The 21,054-nt window shown below is 45.8% G+C and overlaps 1 protein-coding gene across 1 annotated transcript in view; it reads right to left on the bottom strand.

Annotated features, from left to right (window-relative positions):
- Positions 1–21,054, bottom strand: part of LOC134409383 (putative uncharacterized protein ENSP00000383309) — a 72,943-nt gene that overhangs the window by 34,009 nt on the left and 17,880 nt on the right. The gene's annotated exons all lie outside the window — the stretch shown is intronic.

Raw genomic sequence — 21,054 nt, 5'->3', positions numbered from 1 at the left:
TCCGAGCCAGCGTCCGAGGCAGATCAGGGGGTTGGGTGCACAGCTCTAATTTAAACCTGTAAAGAAGAACAAGATAATTTACAGTTTGAAAGCAAAATCTGTACATTTTGTTTGTAGGTCTGAAAATTCTGCTTCTTATTAACTGTAATGAATTTGATAAAGCCACATAAAGTCTTTTTCCATTTCTGCGTCATTTGGATTGCATGCCAGTAATAATGGAAAACTGTGTGGCACAAAAATATCTCATTAAAAAGAAAGAAAAGAAAGAATACTGACACACAGTTTTGTTTCCAGGAAAGCCGGAGGGGGCTCCTGGTCTGTTGGGCTCCCCATGCCTGTCTTATAAACAATGAATAATCAATTCAAGTTGTCACACAGAGGAGGGCCAGGATCTCTTCTCAGTCCTCCCAGAGTGCAGGACACGGAATAATGTGCTCAAGTGACAGGAAGCCAGATTCCGGCTGGACATCAGGAAACATGTCCTGACTGTTAGAGCAGTACAGCAATGGAATCAGTTACCTAGGGAGGTTGTGGGCTCTCCCACACTAGAGGCCTTCAAGAGGCAGCTGGACAACCATCTGTCGAGTGTGCTTTGAGGTGGATTCCTCAATGGCCTTATAGGCCCCTTCCAACTCTACTATTCTATGACCCAGAGCGCTTCTATGCGACCCCAGTGCACCCCGAAAATGATTGTCTAACTTGCCTGTAAAAGAAACGAGAAAGAAGCGTCCTTGCTGGCGAGGAGAGCTCGGCGAAAGAAGGCGGGGTGGAGAGGAAAGGAAAGAAAAAGGAAAGCGCGCGCCGGCGAGAGAGCGAAGAGGGCACAGAAGAGCGGCTGATTTCCCGCTTGTTTCCCTTCCTCAAAGGACCAAAAGCTGCCAGTTCTCTTCCCCACCCCACCCCACCGCCGCCGTCCCCACCAAAGGCTGAGGGGGAAGGGATGACGACGGCGGCTCGGGTTAGAAAAGAGACGCGTCTCTCAAGGTGGAGACCCACACACCAACACACCGCTCGCCTCTCCCTTTCCTATTCCTTCTTCCTGTCTCCTGGAGCCGGCACCTTCCCCTCCGAAAGGGGCGCCGGAGCTGGCAGCGGAGTTGGGCCCCCTCCATCGAGCTCTCCTTGCCGGCTGGCGAGGAGGGAGGTGGGTGGTGCTGGCAGCGGCAGCATAGAAGCGCTCTGGGTACGACGTGCGGATCCCCCCCTGGAAGGGGCCTATAAGGCCATCGAGTCCAAACCCCTGTTCAATGCAGGAATCCACCTTAAAGCATCCCCGACAGGTGGTTGTCCAGCTGCCTCTTGAAGGCCTCGAGTGTGGGAGAGCCCACCACCTCCCTAGGACACTGGTTCCATTATTTGTTTGTGATAACTTTCAGAAATGCATTTGGCATGAGACAAATTGTCCTAGAAGGGTTTCACTTTGCAACCCTTGTCAGCCACTGCAGATGTTTGAAATGTGGGTAAGGCAAAGAGATGTAAGAGTCAGACCCTGGCAGTCTGGATTCGGAGCTGAAGCCACAGCATCAAATCATGCATCTGGCTGCAGTAACAGGACAGCTAAATGAGCACCACTTGGACTGGAAAGTAGCCCCTGCTGTTGGCTCGTATCAGGGAACCTGTTGTGAAGAACAAGGGCTGAATTACATGACATGGTTTTCAGAATCAATTGCTGGCTCCTGCTGGGATTGAGGGGACTTTTTGGCCATAGTTAGACCTAAGGTTTATCCCTGGATCGTCCAGGGGTCAAACCTGTTCATCTAGGTGACACACAGGGGATCCAGTGCTCGGGCAGGGGCGAACCCTGGATGATCCCAGGGTAAATCTTAGGTCTAGCTGTGGCCTTTGTTGTATCAGATTCAGGACTCCCAGACCTGTCTAACCCAAATGTACTCACCCAAGCATACTGATGCAGATTTTCACATTCACACAGGCACACCGTCTCTTCTCCTCCTTAATCCAGTTATTTACAGTCAGGCACAATGGTGCAGAATAGAAAGGCAAAGACTGTTCAGTTCACCTTGTACTTAAGTGCCCCTCTCTTTCATGATTATAGCTATACTGGTGAGCTATCTTTTCACTTGTTTGCTCACCCACAGCTATTGCACCTGCTCCACCTCGCCCTGCCACGCCCCTTTTCCTTCCCCCTCCAGTTCATTGGTTCTTGTTCTTGATGGACTTTGTGATTGAAGTGGCAGCCTTCCCCCCTCTTCATTGGAGCTCCTATGGGAATTAACCAAAATGCATACTTCTGTGTAATTTTTAAAGATAAAGGGATGAAACTTGGGACCTTGAGAGCTCTTACATAGAGCTTTCAGCATGCCAAGTTTGAATCAGATTGGTTCATCCCTTGTTTCTTTTAGGATTATTTTTAAAAACAACAACAACACCCTAAAACCATTTCCCCGCTATTCCACCAATGCAAAATTCCACCTGTTTGCATTTGTGAAGGATCTATTTTTCTTTACTTTGATAATGCAAAGTTGTGCATCTCCAGTTCATAAAACAGAGATCTGCTGGTTCCCTTACCCAAGAGTAAATCCCATTGATTTCAACTGCATTTACATCCAAGTCATACTAAATCCAATGCATGCTTATCGTTGAATAAGCCCCATTGAGCAGAGAGAGACTTACTTCTGAGTAAACAGAAGTAAGACCTCAGAAGTAAGGTTGGGGTTGCAGAGCACTTCTTTCCAGTTTGCTGTTTTAGACTTTTTTTTTTAAAGAAGCGTCTGAGTGACCACACTGTTAAAAGTCAGTTCTATACGTGTTTACTCAGAAGTAAGTCTCTCTCGGTTCAATGGGGTTTACTCAAAGGTAAGCATGCGTCAGATTTTAGTATGACTTGGATGTAAATGCAGTTGAAATCAATGAGATTTACTCTTGAGTAAGGGAACAGACGATCTCTATTTTAATAATATAATGCAATACAATAAGACAACACGTTTTTAAGTTTTTAATGCCAACGCAGATGCATAGGCCCCTGTGGTAATATGCTTAATTAACATATTTATGTTTTAATATTATGTGTTGTCTTATTGTATTCTATTGTATTATTAACATTGCAGCCCCCTGAGGAAGGCCTTAGATTAAAGGACAGGCCAAAACCCATTTGGCTTCCTGAAGATAAATGGTATTCAAAGACAGACTGCCTCTGTATAAGAAGGTTCTATTTGGCTGCTATGGTCAGTAGCCATTGGCAGGTCTATTCTCCATGAATTTGTCTCATTTTTTAAGAAAGTGGCATAAGCCACTTTTCCATAAAGCACACTGGCCATAAGAAATCCCCCCAAATCCATATTTGTGTAATACCTTTATTAGGCGAATTCAAAGATCACAACAAATGTGCAAACTTTTGAAATTTCCAGACCTCTTCATCAGGCAAGATGTCTTCATCAGGGGTGGGTAGGGAGATAGGAGAAGAAAAGAAAGGTAGAAAACTTGATGACTGCAGTCATGGACAGACAGACAGATGAATTCATCCTCCTCCTTGCGCTAACTTGAGTTGTAATGTTGATCATGTCCAAGAGTCTTGGAGATGAAACCAACAATTAATGCATTTATGCTGGAACATTTTGTTCATCTCTTGGAAATGGACACTCTTGAAGAAGTCCGGTAAGGCCGCTTTTGGCTATTATGTGTACTTTGCAGAAGAGCAGCATTAAATCACCCCATCATTATGCCAGAGAGATATCCCTCCTTTTAGTTTTGACAGTTCTTCTTCAGATGTGTCTTTGGCGTGCATGCGCCAGACCATCTGCAGTGTAACTATAAGGGGTTCATAGGGACGCTTGCTGTGGAAGCAATCTCAACAGGGGCACAAAGTGAGCGTCAAAGCCGTTGTGATCGTCTATGAAATAATGTCATGTTTTCTTTTTAGTGTGCAGGAATAAAGACAGTTTGAGAAACTTTTCTAGATCCCCCAACCATCTGAAGTTAAGAGGGCCAGGCCAATGAGAGGCTTTCTCAGCCATGGGACTTTATTTGGACATCCGTCCCCAGAGAAGATCAGTAGCCCCAGGAGAAGACTTTTTATTTGCCCGCACTGTGCAGTATGTGTCATAGGTGGTCAGTTGTGTTCTACATAGCTTGCTGGATTTTATTAATCTGCTGATTTGACTGGTTCTTGGCTGCTGCTTGTGAGATTTGTGTTGTGTTGTGCTGAGTTAAAAAATACTGGTTTAAATATCATTTTATTGTACAGTGTCCTGGAAGTCTTGAATGGAAGGGTGACCTATATATGTATGAAATCAATAAGTATAAGACCACCTACAAAATGGTCATAACTTTAATTAGGTGTTACCAGATCCTTGTCTAAAAAGATTCCATTTCCTAAAGGCTTGTGATTTATTATATTCATTTAAAATATTTCTAGATAGCCTTTTAGGGCAGAAGGCCTTCCAAGGCAGTAAGAAATGAGGAGGCCATGTTAGGTGTATTAGCAGATTTCACACATTGATCTGATCCTCAAACAGGCAGGACATCCTTTGATTATTTTGGTTGGTGAAAGGGCCTTCTAAGGAATGCAGGACTTGGGCTGCAGAGGCGCTTGAATGGCAAAGATTTGTGCGGAGACTGGACTCTGGTGGCCAGATGAATTAGCTGTTATGCGCATGTGCGCCACCTCGCGCAAACAGATGGACTTAGTCCTCATGAAATCCTGATGGGAAGACCTGTGATGCTTCCCTTCTCAGCACCTATAAAAGAACAATTTATTGACTTGCAGTTAACTGATGAAGCTGTTCTGAACTACTGCAAGGCACTAATGAAATATTTTAAAGTCTTCCATTCACAAGCTCTTCCCTCCACTCCAACAGTCCAGTGTCACAACCTCCAACCAGGCACCTGGGTGTCTTTATCCTGGGACCCAGGAAGTGATGCTGAAGCAGAAGCTGAAACAAAGTCAGGGATGCCTGGATCCTTTTCTTACAATGCAAGCATAACCAGAAGAAAATCAGCACCAGTTCAGAAATACAAATTTAAAACACAAATTTAAAACAGCAAAGTTAAAATTAAGTTTATAGACCGTTAAAATGCTGAGAGAATAAAAAGGTCTTCACCTGGCGTCTGAAAGAATATAGTGTAGGTGCCAGGCTGGATATAAATGTTTTAATAAATAAAATAATAAATATCTGGCATGTGTCAATGGGCCCCAACAGTTGTCAATGCACTTCAACACTGCTATAAAGCAGTAGTGTGGCTCCTGCCTTTTATAAACCGCTTTCATGGTGCAATATCCTGCTTGGTGTAGATTAGGCCTAGGTAGCTCTCTGCAAAGCAAAGCACGGAGAATCCTGACTTTCTGGCACCTTGTGGCTCAGGTCTCTATTTGGAGTGAATGATTAATGGGCTGACAGGGATTTGGCAACCTGACTAGTTTTTCGTTACTGGTGAAATTGACCTTTCAGAGTTTGGCGAAAGGGCTGTTTGTGTGTCAGCTGAAAATTGGTTTCATGTAGCCATCTCCTTTGACTAGTGACAGTGTCTTCCTTCCCTCACCCCCACCTCCACAAATAACTTTTCCTCCCCACAACTGGAACTTTGATTGAAGGCACAGGACATGTTTTTGTCAAATGAGATCCATGTAAATTCCAGGAAGCATTTTCATAATCATCTGATAAGCTCTGTGCACTAGAACAGATGACATTTGGAGAAAGACCAAGACCAGCATCACTGCCCTACAAACATATCTTAGGGAAGTTTGCCGTCTCTTTCAGTGTCAGTAGACAGGGAGAAAGGGAACTTAATGATCCATTTCAGTGGTGTTCAAATCATCCCACATACTACCTAATTAGGATCTTCAGAAAGCCCAAATTATTGAGTATGATTTCCTTGGGAGTAGCCAAGAAAAATAATAAATTGGTTCTGGTGTTAACTGCTCTCGCTCTTTACAGGGAATCCACACATGATGTCCAAGTATTGCCCTACTATATTTACTTCTGGCCTGATGTGTGCCCGTGTTTTGTTATTGCAGCACCAGAGTGTGCAGGCAAGATGCTATTGAAGTTTTTAAGATTTACCTTTGATTTTAAAAAAAGCAAACCTTCTTGTTTCCAAGTTCAGTTTGTTTGATTTCTTCCTGTTCAGTGTGGCCAGGGGATTAGTGATGAATTGCCCCTTAGTTATCTCAAATTAGTCAGCTTCAGTTACCTGAGAGAGTTAATTGTGTCTTGGCATGTTTTTGTTTTCTTTCTTTTATATTGAAATAGCGCTATTTCACCATAAAAGAAATATTTATTTATTTGTTAAAAAGGGGGGAGCCCCCATTAATACTGCCCCACAAACCAAGAACAAACTCTGAGTAATTAAGAGGCAATTTTAAGGCAATGTGCCTCTAATCTCCCAAAGCAACAAAAGGGACAACACCTACAAGTAAGAAAGTATTAAATTAACTTTATAGAAGGATCATGGCCATGAATAAACACACTGCTGGTTAATATAGCATTATAGTAAATGTTGTGTTTCATCTCCATTTTAATTCTTCCATTTAATTGTAGAAAATTAGTGCCTCAGCAGCTCTAGTGGTTTGAGTGTGGAAGAAACCCCAATTGTAGTAGGTTTATTAGTGGAACCAGCCATTTTGCTCTTTGTTACATAAAGAGCACATCCTGAATTATCTGTTGCCTCCAGTTCTTGTGGTGGTTTTTTTCCTTTTAAGATTCTTTTATTCCCTTGATATAACATTACAACAGTTTTCACAATTTGAAGTTCAGATTTTTTTTTTAAACAAAAGAAACTTTCTAGCCCTAAAAGACAAAAAGTTAATCATTAAAACATGTGAGTAATAATTGGTTAAATTCCAAAGATTGTGACATAAGGACTGACCTTATTGGGGCTACAGTAGGGATGTGGATCTTTTCACAGAAGCTACGATCAAGCCAGATTTCACCCAACCTATATTCTGTGCATTTCATTGTGCAGAACTTCAAATTTATGTCGGTTGAAGATCGCTTTGTTTAATTTTAGTCCACTTCTACATCCTATCAACATAATATTGAATCCTGTTTCTGTCTTCTAAGGGCATGTCTACACTGGTCAGGGAAGGGGGAAGGATTTTGCGATATGGTGATCGCAAGATCCTCCCCCTAAGTCCACATGCAGCGTGTGACTTCTTTGAAGGAAGGAGGACGTTGCGCCCACCATTTTGTTTTTATTAAAGATGAGCACATGAGCGCTCCAACAATAAAGGTAAAGGTAAAGGCACTCCCTCCCACCCCCGATGGGCATGGAGCTCCTGAAGAGCTCTGTGCCCCATGCCCAGTTCCTGGCTCCTCGCATTTGCTCGCTGGGAGCCACGATGAAACTGGGACAACCGCCCACACATACCACGGTCTTGGGATGATCCTGAGACTGCAAGAAAACCCGGGATTAAAGCCATCCCGGTTATCCTGGGATGGCGTTATACTCAAGATGAGGCCGAACCAGTTTCAAATAGAGGGAAACCAGTACCTTGTGCAATTTGGAAGCTATATTTCTATTAATGCAGCCCAAAATAGCATTTGCTTTTTTTTGAAGCCATATCACACTGTTGGCTCATATTCAGCTTGTGATCTACAACAATTCCAAGATCCTTCTTGTTTCTGGTATTGCTGAGCCAAGTATCCCCATCTTGTAACTATGCATTTGGTTTCTTTTTCCTAGGTGGACAACTTGACATTTATTATTCGGAATAGCAGTTTTCAACAACCCACTAAGGAAGATAATAGCAATGAAATTCAAAACAGTAACAATTAATTGAATATTTATTCAAAATCCAATTACAATTTTTAGTTTATTCAATTAGACATAATTGAACTTGATCCAGTGATATCATCTTTGCAAAGTCTGATAGTCATTTAGCAAGAATATTAGATACTACATTTAGTAACTAGGGTAGAGTACCTCACTATTCTGTAAATTCTTAATGTGATGGATGGGCTTGATGAAGTGATACCAGTTTCCCAATGTCAGGTTTAAAGTCACTTAACATGAGTCTTAAATCATCATGTTTAGTAATCTGGAGTCAAATTCTTTGCTTGGAGAGAAGTAGGCAGACTACACTAAAACCACATTCTACAAAATATGATTTTGGAAATGCAACTAGGAGCTTCTGAACCACTCTCTATAGTGCAGGATAGCGATCACAAATTTCCTTCTGTAACCAAAACTCCTGGTACGATTTCTTAAACTTTGGCTTCAGCTCAATGTCGTTTTGTAGCTCAATTAGTTCTTTCTCCACTACTCCAACTTCCTTTAAATGGGAAGCACCTGCTGCAGGCTTGCCGAGGGAGGAAGGGAAACGAGAGCGAATGCCTCTGTTTTGCAGCTGGCGTGGCGGGGCACACCAAGCAGGGTATGTCTCTTCATTAGCGTTTGGGGGCTTTTGAAACATTTCAATTCACCGTTAAAAGGACTCTTCTTAAACTGTATTAATACCCGTGTGGATTCTTCCCCTATATGGCTTGGGACCAAACTACCTTCTCCCATAAAAATGTCCCTGGGTTTTAAGACCTTCTGGAGAGGCGCTTCTCGGAAAAGACCACCTCGAGCGCCCCCTGCTGCCTCTTAGCGCCCCTCTGCTGCCCCCTTGCCTCTTAGCACCCCTCTGCTGCCCCCTTGCCTCTTAACGCCCCTATACAATCCCACCCACCCCAAGGGGGCAGTACCACCCACTTTGGGAACCACTGGCCTAGAGGAAAGTGCCTAGGCTTTAAACTCTCTTGAGGTGCAAAGAAATGTTTATTTGCTGAATAAAGCTTTGTGGATTACTCGGTAGACCTCTTTATTTTCTCGCACTTTGGCGGGAGGGCTTAGAAACATGAGAACAGATATGTGTCCATAGAGCTGCCAGCATATACTGACTCTTTGGGGGGCTGGCTCTGGGGCTGTCATGACGAGTGCCTGCACTTCCAAATTTACCACTACATCACCACACCTCACTTCCACCCCTTTCAAATTTCAGTGCCAGAACTGAATGCTCTTGTAGCACAGAGGCTGAGCTACGGACCAAGATGTCTTCCCTCTACCACAAACACAGACGTGTACCACTGGAAAGCTTTAAATCTTTAGCTTCAGCTAAAGGGGATAAGAATATCAACCTACTTGGACTGTTGTAAGGATGAATGAGATGAAGGTGATTATCCGGTGTTCCAGGTTGCGTGGAGTGATAGAGGAGGCTCTCCATTTCAGACAGTTGCCCTCCACGCATTCAGCATGATGAGAATGATGAAGGAGAAGGGCAGGGCTGGAGCGCTCCCCCTCATGTTTAAACAACACACCTCAAGAATGGTCAATAGCGCTGCAGAAATGCAGAAAACCTCTATATTGGAAAGCCTGTTCCCAACATCCAGCCACGCTCCAGCACAACCCATTGAAGGAGCATTCAGTGGAGCTATGCAGATTAAAGGACCGATAGGAGCTGGATGGCTGGGGCCCCTTGGGGCAGATCTGAGCCCAACGGGCTCTCTGGGAAGGGATCTACACTACTGCTTTAAAGCGCTTTATAACAGTTCTGACAACTGTTGGGGCCCAGGACACACTGCATATACAGGTTTCAAAACGTTTTCAAAGTGCTTTAAAGCGCTTTAAAAGCAGTAGTGTAGATCCCCCCCTAATTTATCTTTTCACTGCCTCCCATATAAGTGAATGGGAGAAAGGGAAGTGCCACCCCCCTGCTGCGTGAAGTTTAACTGCTCTGCTATCCTGATGCCCGGTGGCCCAGGCATCCCAGGCAGGACTCAAACGCATGCTCTCCGCCATGGAATCTACAAGTTTTCTCCACTCAGTGATCTGCCTGCTTTACTGCTGAACATTGAATCAGTTACAGAGCAGGTTTGCGTTTTGCCAGGGCCACGGGCAAAATGAGCATCACAGCTAGACAACTGTGACCAAGGGTGCAAATTCACAAAGAGAGAGACAGAGAGAGAACGAGAAAGAACAAAATAGGCTCCACTAGAGAAGGGAAGAGACGTAGGCTGATGGCCATGAAGAACAACAGAAAATGGAGTCTGCATTAGATATGTAGCTGGTGCAAAGCCTCTCTTTTATGAGGTACCTGATTTGTGGTGTGGACTGTAGTAACCAGGTATCTCAGCACCAGACCAGACTAAAACTGCAGTTGTGGACAGAAACTGTGCTCCTCGAATGCCAATATACAAACCATACAGGGAACGAGATGCATCTTTAATCAGAGGCAATTCATCAGTGATTTTTGCACATAGGGCTTAGCAGACTGATTGGGGATGGTGATAGTAGTAGAGGCGGAAGCGTTAATAGTAACTGACTGGAAGCTGGAGGAATGGTCTCAGTGTATATTTCCTTCTGTGCTTTGATATCAAGTTGCAGAGGGCAGCTTAGGTTACCTCACAGCGCTGCTCTAAATAGACATGTTCCTCCCCAGAGTCAACTGCCATCAGCTGAAGCTACCGTCTGCTCCCTGTGCCAAGCTACACAACCACTCATCTCTTTGGCTTGTTTCTGTTTCACTCTTTCATTAGCGCAAAGCTCACTGCACCTTTCTCAGCGGCCTGCATAAGACCTGGTTTTTTGTTGCCTTCCTTGTTTATCTGAGTTTAACTGAATTGGCGACATTCATCATTTTGCTACAGTCACAAACTGGCCCAATTGCATTCTTTCCCCTCCTTAATAAGCTAGTGGTGTGTACACATGCAGCAAAGTGAGATAGTGGGTTCCTGATGTGGTAGAAATGATATTAACACTTCTGTGTGTGTGTGTGTGTGTGTGTGTGTGTGTGTGTGTGTGTGTGTTGGGAGGGATGGATCACACTTCTGATTGCCCCCTAACTATGTTCTTCCAGAACATAGTTTTCCAGAAGAGGAACATCAAACCACTACCAACCCCCTTGATCCATTGCCTCCATCAGACTGGCCACAGTGAGTGAGCATTAAGATAGGTTTTATTGATAGGGCTGCCATAGTTGCATTCCATGGCAGTCCTTCTTAAAAGTACAACACAAAAGGGATTCGCTGTCCACAAAACGATCTCTGACATTCAAGGCAGGGGGTCTTCTCCTCTCTGGAAAACAGTCCTTGTACAACGCGTTAACTGAAGAAGCTTTGTGCCCTAAACCAAGCGCCGCACACTCCTTTTCAGACAATTCCCCTGGCTGCTTAGCTGCTAATGTACAATTCTGCATGTATTTCCCCCTTCTCCAATACCCAACCGTTGATTCACTAGGCCACTCAGTCCATCCTGCCACACAGGGGGGTTAATGACCGGAGGTTGAAAAGCCTCTCTTTTCCCCAAGGGAGCAGCATAGGCAGCAAGAGTTGTCTCAGACACCCGGCTCGCTTCCAGCGCCCTCCCCTTCTTGGCAGGCATAACTTTCCCTCGCCTTTCCCAAGGTCTTTCCTCTTTCAACCCCCTTTCTTGCCTTCCCTTCTCTCCCTCTGGGCTTGTTCGTGGTCCAACTCACTCTCCCTGGCAATGCCGCCCCCCTTCCTCTACTGTCTGCCTTTTATCCTCCCCGCGTCTCCCCCCCTCCCGGCTGCAGCCACCATCCCACTGCAAGTGATGCTCATTGGGGCTGATGGGGCCAGCTGCAGCCACCCAACAGCTGGCAATGCCCTCTGCTTGAACCCTCCCCGTCTATGACCCCTCTGTCCTTGCCCTCAAAGGCACTGTCATTGGAGCCTTGGCGTGTGTGTGTGTGGGGGGGAAGCCATGGTTTAGTAAGAGGTGGGGAACCCTGCTGATCCCTCACTATATAGCTACAGCTATATCTGGAGTAGGCCAGTGCTGGCCCTTTGAGTGAACTTTTAAATGGATTAAATTGCATGCTGGGAGTTGTAGGCGTAAGCCTAGGTCTCTGAATACTGTGTTAATCTTTGAACACCATCTGAGGTGTGGTGGGAGACAACTGGCCTTCCTAGCTGTGGCACCCTGCTTATGGATTTGTTTTTCTCAGGCAAGGTTGCGTAATGACTGCATTAATGGGTTTCCAGTGCCGGGTGAATTTTTATTTGTTTTTATTTTCCATTTTAAGCACAACGTTCCAAGACAGATGCAGGAATTACTGAATGAAGTTTATGAGTATGAAGTAAAAGCCTGACTATTACCATTGAAACAAAAGAGTGAATGGAGGAATGACTGATAGCTGAGGCTGGAATGGAACAGTGGGTGGGGTTAGTGGCAGTTGGAGAAAGTCAGGCAGAAGGAGAACAAAGAGAGTTAGCAAGAGGTCAGGAAAGTGGGAGCTGACTTAGGACTGAGAGAGAGTGACCCAGGCCATTGCTAGACGAGGGTTTAGCCCAGGCTGATACCCGGGCTCACCCCTGTGCATCCAGATGGGGATCCTGGGGTCAGCCCGGGCTAAACCCTCCCTTGGCCCAGGATAACCGGCACCTGTTGTGGCCCAGTATTTCCGCAGCCCTGGGCTGAGCCCAGGGCTGCGGAAGGTCTAGTTGGTTCCGCAGCTTTTCCCGGCTACGCGGCTTACTCATAAGTAGCCGGGAGAAGATGCACACTGGGCACAGCACTCACAGGAGCACTGTGCCCATTGGGCCAGGGGGGGGGGGAATCACGGGGGGAGGGAGATCGGGGCTGGGGGGAAATCGCCGGAGGGGGGGAGAGATGGGGGCCAGGGGGGGAAAGAGCAGACCCGGAGGGAGAGATGGGGGAAGAGCGGAGCCAGGGGACATCAGGGGGAATCGTGGCCCAGGGGCGGGAAATGGAGGCCAGGGGACTCGGCGGTGGAGGCCAACACAGGCCAGGGGACTCGGCGGTGGTGACGGGAACACTGTGGCCCATCCGCCGGTTTTCCTGGCTACTCGCGTGTAAATGCAGTAGCCAGGGAAAGTGGCGGAACGGTCCACACGCCCGCAATCCCAGCCTCAGCCCGACCTGAGGCCGGGACTGCAGGAAAAACCAGGCTAAAAGGGGTTTCAGTTACCCCGGGCCCAGGGAGGTTTCACCCCTGCCTGACCCTGGGATCCCCTGTGCGTCATCTGGACGCACAGGGGCGAGCCCAAGGCGAGCACCGGGCTAAACCTCTGTCTAGCAAGGCCCTTTGTGAACAGAATGCTGGACTAGATTGCCCTCAGTCTGATCCAGCATGGCACGTCTTACATTATGAGCTGACATGGTTCTTTGACTGGGTCATTTCCTCTTTCCAAGCAGAGATCAGGGCCTTGGTAAGAAATCCATCAGCTTCTGGGGGCAGCCCATGAAAGGTGGTCTATCAACCATATGTGATTTGATTTGGGGCCCCAAGAGGCGATGTTTGCCGAAACAGAATCGCAGCAGTCCCTTACTCTGTTCTCGAATGTGTCTTTGCCACTTCAAGCGCCTGTGTAATAGGAATATGGTTTACCTCTCTCCATGATTATGTGAGAAGCAGTCTTCAGGTTTTTAGTGGGCATTGTGATGCTAGCCAGGAGCTCATTGTACCTGCTGTGGATCTTGGCCTTGTTGAGCACATCACAGAGGAGTGCAAGAGATATGAAGTCTTCTGCCCATTCTCCCTCAGCAAGATAAAGGCCTGACCATTTTTGACATGGGCTTTTCTTTTGCAATTGTATATTGATTTGGTTTGTATGCTGCCATTCTACCAAAAGATGACATTCAAGGTGGCTCAGAGTAGAGCTGTGCAAGCTTCAGCGTTCTTAATCCATTTCATGATGAATCTGCCATTCAGTGCATATTGAGTGCACATTCCACAAGCGCCCAACAGCTGCCTGCTTCCCCAAGAGCTGCCCGCTTTGGGGAGCCCAGCCCTTACCTGCAGAAGCAGGTGGCTTTCAGGGGAAACGGGGCTGCGGGGCACTCATGGAACGTGCATGGCCTGGATCGTGTGGGCAGCAGCGAGGCCACGAGTGCCCGCTGTTCCTGGTAAAGCTGTCCCTCACTAGCAATGCATGCTGGGTGTTCTAAGCTCTTCCCCCACGAAGGCTGTAAAAATTTGTTCAACATCAGTCTTGCCAGTGCAGTTGTGCCATCAGTGATGTGGAAGGCGACTTTCCTTAGTGACAAGAGACTGAAATGTCCTTGTTTAATGTTGTATGCTGTGGAGACAGAGTGGGCATTTCTATTTGAACTAAAGAGACACTGTAATTTAATTATCGACCCTGTAAACAAAGAGTTTTAATGCACTGGAGGAAATTTACTTAGCCTACGCCACTGGTAGATTTATGGTTTCTAATGGAATGTTAGAAGGTTGTTGGCACTTGGGGAATCCTGGTTTGCTGTTTCATAATCACTTATTTATCGTTCCTGGAGTGGATTGTTCTCCTCTTGCAGTTCATTCTTTCAAGTCTATTAAGCTGTCAGTGTTTTTCTTCAATGCATTATGAACAAGAGGTCTCCCCATTGCCTTGCTTGTGTTGTCATTTCTGACCATGGCCTGCCCTTTTTGTCATCTTATAGATATCAGCATTACTCCCTTGGGGGGAAATTATATAGGGCACTTGTTCTGGCTTTTATTAGAACAAGGAAAGGGAATAGCTAAATTGTGAAAGACTCATTACTAGGGCTTAGTTAAAATGGCTCTTTCATTTTTCACAAACATTTTTGTGAAATGTTTGTGGGCCCCGCCGCCCACTGTCCTTCTGCAAGCCTCCCATCTGAGCAGTGGTGCTGCCTCATCAGTTCATTACATTACAGCAGGGACTAGTTGGGAGGCACCCAATTCACCTTCAAAACCTTGCACAATTACACCCAGAGGAGGGGAAATGAGGGAGGTACAAATAGACCCCTGGAGGTTTGCAGGGTTGGGACCAAAGTTCATAAGCAACCTCCCCTAGTCAGGAGACATTAACCAACAGTGCCCAACAAATGACACAGTAACCCAAGGTGAGTTAAATAACCTACTCTGCAGAACTGTGGGTTGTCAGAGTGAGTTACTTTGGGCAAATAACCCATCGTGGGTTAAAAAATTCTCAACAGTTGACACAAGAACCCATGATGGGTTATCCATCATGGCTTATTTAACCCATTGTGGGTTATCGTGTCTTCCGAAACCAACCATTGCCATACAATTTGTTCCAGCACTGAATAGAGCCCTTATATACTGGCGTAGGCCCTGGTGAGACTTCACTGTACAACCACCCTGCCTCATGCACAGATTTTTACAGGGGTCCAGATGACATTGCCTTCCATTTGTAAACCTTCTTCCAAAGAAGGAGTACAAGATGGAATAGCTGCACAATGTCTTTTGAGTGGTGACTCCAGGAGCCCTATGCCTGGAAGCTCCCTAAATCTATTTCTAACTTGCTGGACATGGCCATAATCTTTCATTTCAATCATCCTCACTGTTTGTTGACTTCATTGGCTTTCACTGACATAGCCAAATCTGAGCCGCTACTCAGAAATGTGACATCATCCTACTCACTATATGATTCCTAACTAGTTAGGAGAATACTCTTGTGAATACACCAGGAAGGAGGAAGAAACAGCAGCCATAAAGAGGTGCAGGGAGAATGAAATAACTGGTGTAGAACAAGATTGTAAAAAGATGAATATCTGCACAGCTAAAGAAGTGTTTACTGAATACTCAATCATAGAGGACATTATTTTTATTCATTTATTTATTAAACACTGTAGACACTGATGCCCTACTCAGCGTTTGGCTTATCTAACCGTGGGAGGGCCATTGCAGGTAAGGGGGGGAGTGAGGAGATGCAGCTCAAACCCCAGCATTGGTGGGGCTTTGTGGTGACACCGGTGGAAGAGGGGCTTACTAGGTGATATTAGCCCTCGGGGGGGGGCGACCTCTTTGAAGCATGGCTCCAGGCAGAGAAGCTCCCCGCAGACTGATTCCTTTTCACTCCTGCGGCTGATGGCGACTGCATGCTGTTGGGGGTAGCGGCAGGAGAGCAGCCTGGGGGGGGGGCGGGGGCGCGTTCCTGCCACATGGGCAACATTTCAGCATGGTATGCACCCAGTATAATTTACGCATGCCTCTGTTTGCCTGAAGTCAGTCAACACAGCCACTCCAGAAGAGGCCTAGTGGCTGAGACGGCACAGCTGCCAGCAGAGAGGCTCCCAGCAGAGCGATTCCTTTACACTCCTGATGCCGGTAGCAACAGTGCTCTCTCAGAGGCAGCGACTCTTTGATGCAGCAGAGGGCAGCTGGAGGGCTGTTCCCACTGCATCTGGATCCCCCTCTGCATCCCTACTTAATACCCCCCTCAATTCAGCACTTATTGCTTGAGACATTAGGGTGTGCCTGGGCACACCTGGTATACCCTTTGCACATGCCTATGAAGAGTCTGAATTTCCATGAAGATGTACAGATGGCCAAATTATACTAAATCTGTGCATTACACCAGCTTTACCTGCCAATCAGTATCTCCTCTTTTCTAGCTTATGCTTCCCCTTCTAAAATATTTTTAGTTAATTAACCAGGATGACCAGGGGTCTGGAAACAAAGCCCTATGAAGAGAGACTGAAAGAACTGGGCATGTTTAGCCTGGAGAAGAGAAGATTGAGGGGAAACATGACAGCACTCTTCAAATACTTAAAAAGTTGTCACACAGAGGAGGGCCAGGATCTCTTCTCGATCCTCCCAGAGTGCAGGACACGGAGTAACAGGCTCAAGTTAAAGGAAGCCAGATTCCAGCTGGACATCAGGAAAAACTTCCTGACTGTTAGAGCAGTATGACAATGGAATCAGTTACCCAGGGAGGTTGTGGGCTCTTCCACACTAGAGGCCTTCAAGAGGCAGCTGGACAACCATCTGTCAGGGATGCTTTAAGGTGAGTTCCTGCATTGATCAGGGGGTTGGACTCGATGGCCTTGTAGGGCCCTTCCAACTCTACTATTCTATGCTTCTATGTGTTTTCCATTGTCCTGCCTTCTTGTAATGTAAATGTCCTGAGCACTGACTGCATCTTACTATATAACCTGTCTCAACCTAACGTAGACTGGTACTCTCCAAATATTTTGGATGCAACTATCAGCATTCCTGACCATTGGCCACACTGTCTGTGGCTGATGGGAGTTGAAGTATAAAGCCTCTGGAAGGCACCAAGTTGGGAAAGGCTGGGCAAACCTACCCAACATAATTGTTCAGGGAATAAAATGGGGCAATATGCTACATCCGTGAGTTTCTTGGGCGAAGGGCAGACCACACATGCAAAAATGCATGAATGAACAAAATAAGCAAAGGCTGCCAATCATTACTTTCTCTTGCTCCCAGACTGTGGAATGGCCTGCCAGGAGAGATTCACCAACTCAACAGTCTTTCTGAATATAAAAAAGCTATAAAGACTGACCTCTTCCGGCAGGCTTACCCAGTCTGGCTGTTATTTTAACAATGTATTAGTCTTATATGTTTTAATCAGTTTTATGTATTTTATATTTTTTTTGTATTTTATGTTGTTCCCTGCCTCAATCCAGAGGGAGAGGTGGGTTGTTGTTATTATTATTGTTGTTGTTATTATTATTATTATTATTAGCCTTTTCCTTTTCCACCCCCACCCCCTTCATCCAGGCCTCTCCAGCCATTGCTTATAGGCCTTCCAGGCAATCTTCCTCAAACCTTTGCCCACAGACACACCATTCCTTTCTCAAGGCTCCCCATACATCTTATGGTGCTGCTTATAGTGCAGAAATGGCTGCTGCCTTCATCGTTATGCAATATTGTTTCTTAAACAAACTGTGTGAGCATCATCAAATGCTTGCCTGGAAATGCTCAATGCGCTGTCCTGAGATGATCTGTAGGAAAAATAAGTAATGCGTGAAAGAAACAGCCATTTCCCTGCCTTTATCCCAGCTCCTAAGACGCTCATGTTATTGCAGTTGTATAATTTATCGCCTCTCAGACTGTTTTCCCCTTTCAGCAGAAAGTAGTTCATATAATATTGAACATATTAAATCAAAATTGAATTTTTGTTTTGAGGGAAAGCACATGATAGGGCTGTGAATAAGTGCCTGTGTTTGAGTCACATTCAACATAATTAGCAGATCAAACTATGACCATACCATCAGAAGAAAAATCTTACTGATGTGTATCCAATAAAGGACAACCAGAGCAATAAACAACAGAGCCTTTCATGGTACACATATTTTCAACACATATGAGAGGCGAAAAAAACAGCTTTTGAAAATGTATTTTTCCCAGGTCACTTAAGGGTTGCAATTACTCATATTTATAGCAAACTTCAGACTCCCGGTTTGTCTGGGAGCCTGTCTTGATGAGGGAGTGGATTTGGAGTGGCAGCAGGTCGTCTATATGATGCAGCCACCATCCCAAAGCCATCCAGGAGCAAACCCCCTTGCCATCAGCTGGAGGGAGGCTGGTTCGGGCACTGCGTGTCCCTCTCTTCCTCCCCCTCCAGCTTTCCTGTTGCTTCCTCCCACCCCGATATTTATTTTGATTTTTTTTATTCTGTAGATACAAACCTTCGCATCTACAGATAAAAAAAAAAATGGGTGGGAAAGGAACAGGGCAGCCAGAGGGGGAGGAAGAGCGGGACGCACGGCACTCCAACCATCTCTCCTCCCTCTGACTGCCCCATTCCTCCCCCCCCCACATTTTTTTAATCTGTAGGTGCAAAGGCTCACATCTACAGATTAAAAAACCAAGAACGGCAGTGGGAGAGGAACAGGGCAGCCAAAGCGAGGCCAGAGGGAGGAGAGCTGGCTGCCCCAGTCCTTTCCCCTCCTTGGTGCTCAGCCAGTGCCGATGGCAACTCCGTATTGGCGCTCCTTCCTGTGCAGATGCTAGGAAGGAGCACCAATGTGGGAGCCTGAGGCCTCTCCCCCACCCCTGCTGCTGCCCTGCCATCAAGACAGGGCCTGGAATTTAATTGCTAGTTCAAAGCCTTGCAATTGATTGTTTTTCATCCAGGTTTTCTGTAGATCACAATGGTTCCTGTACATAAATCATATTTTTTTCAGATAGGAGTAAAGCAGAATCAGAGAGGAAAATATGGTATATTCTATATTCAGGCATAGTGCATTATTATTATTATTATTTATATACCATTGCAAACCGAAGCTCTCTGGGAGTTTTACAACAATTCAGTAGCTGTGCATTGCCTCCTTAAATACAGGACAATTTCCAGACTCCCTCCTCATCCTGTGAAGCAACCCCACTACAGGCCTGCCTTTAAGCTGTATCTAACAACCTGTTTGTGAACTCCTTTGGGGGAGGGCCACCTACCACCCTGTCATGATCTGGGGCATGGGCAGCAGGGTCCTTAGGTAGGAACACCGGGTCTGGGATGGACGGAGACAGAACCGGCTTGGGCGGTTGGAATACTGGTAGAGCAAGCTGGGAGTGAGGCACGGGTCTTGGGTGGAAGAGTCCAACAGAGGGCCAGAGGCAGGAGGTAGATCCAGGAATCAGGCACAAGGTCAAACACAGGTATAGAATCCAAGCAGAGGCCAGAGGCAGAAGAGAAGTTCAGTCAACAAGCAGGCAAGGTCCAGGCAGGGATCAAGGGAAGAGGCAGAGTCCAGGAGGAACAAAGTCCAAACAAGGGCCAGAGGCAAAAGTCAATGGTCAAAGGCAAAGCAAGGTTCAGGCACATACCAGGTAGCAAAGGGGCCAGAGGCAGAAGTGTGGTCAAGACGAGCAAGAGATCCAGCAAGGCAAGATATAAAGGAGCAGATTATCAGGAACCTGCTGCAGCTAGCACGAGATACCATGTTGCTGTGGCAAAGGCTGAAGGTGAAATGCAACTCTTATATAGGCCTTTCCTGGCAGTTCCCAGCTGTTCCGTATGAGTCCACCTGGGAGTGCCTGCTGGCCTGGGCCTGAACCCTGCAAGGCTTTACCAGCCAGGGCTCGCATCCTGCAAAACCCTGTGGCTGGTTATATGGAAAGCTGCTGCCAGATGGTGCTGCAGGATAGGACAGATCCTGGTACACCCACCCCAGTCCACCATCTCCATGGCACACAATGCATGGTCCAAACTTTTCATTAAATGTATTAGGTTTTTTACATACTGAACAGTTAACAGCACTCCAATGTATTCAGTCTTCATTCTAAGTATATTTCAGAAATGTTAATTTAAACTGTGGTGAAGACAACCATGGTCCTCTTAGAAAAGGGTGGGTGTGCAACTTCTGGGATTCATCCCCCCCCGAGCCCCCAAACCCACTGGCAACTTTCCCTTTGCCAACCACTGCTGCCAAAATGACTGCAGCAGTGGCAAATTTTGCTTGAAAACAAGGCCTTCAGTGTGGGGGCACCTTCTTTGGAAGGAAGCACAATTGTGATCCCAGAGGCTCTCCTTCCAAATAAGGCTTGCACTCCCTCCCCATATGCCTTGTTTTCAAGCAAAATCACTACCTTTTTTTCTTTTCTTCTGCTGCTCATATATTCAATGAGGAGCAATTCTATGATCATATTAGATGGGGGCCAGGAGTCCATTTCTGGATTATTTTGGTGAAGGTAGAGGTACTGCCTCTCCAGCTTCTTAGTCTAAAGACTCTTCAATTCATTTCAGATTTTATTGACTACTTTTGTGCCTGTCTTTTTGTTATTCTTTTACATTTACATTTTTATTCATTCATTTTGAATTTAACACATTGTTAATTATTATCATATACATGTATCTATGTAGCATTTGTTTGTTGTGCTCCTGCTTCAATTCCAAGTCCTTTCTGCCCAGATAAAGCTGTTGTGCCCTGCTGTCTGATGTCACAAGTCTCCAAATTCTCCTCTTCACATTGGCATGTAATGGCTGGATGAAGTCCTGTTTAGTCATTAGGCTCTTCTACATGCCTAGAATGGATGCATGGGTGGTAGGTGGCAGCTTAGGATGGGTGGGATTTTTGCTCAATCCTTTTTTATATATAAGAACTTACCCAAATTTGCAAATTTCTCCACAATCAGGACAAAAAGTACTTGAGATTATTATTATTATTATTATTATTAAAAAAACGAATGTGGTATAAAGTGAAACTGAGAGCTTCATTCATCTTATTTGAGCTGGAGATGCCAGGAATTGAAATGTCTACATACAGACAGAGCATGTCCTCTACTGCCCCTCCCAAAAGAGCACATAACTATTCTTGCAACTTTGCAAGGTACAGTATTGAGGTGGATCATACGGCCAGTATTGAGGTGGATCATACGGATGCTTGAAGGATAACACATTGGCTGCATCT

Source organism: Elgaria multicarinata, chromosome 15 (assembly GCF_023053635.1).
Source record: "Elgaria multicarinata webbii isolate HBS135686 ecotype San Diego chromosome 15, rElgMul1.1.pri, whole genome shotgun sequence".
Lineage (NCBI taxonomy): Eukaryota > Metazoa > Chordata > Lepidosauria > Squamata > Anguidae > Elgaria > Elgaria multicarinata.
Note: the sequence above shows the minus strand (reverse complement) of the source record. Positions and strands in the feature narration are given on the sequence as shown.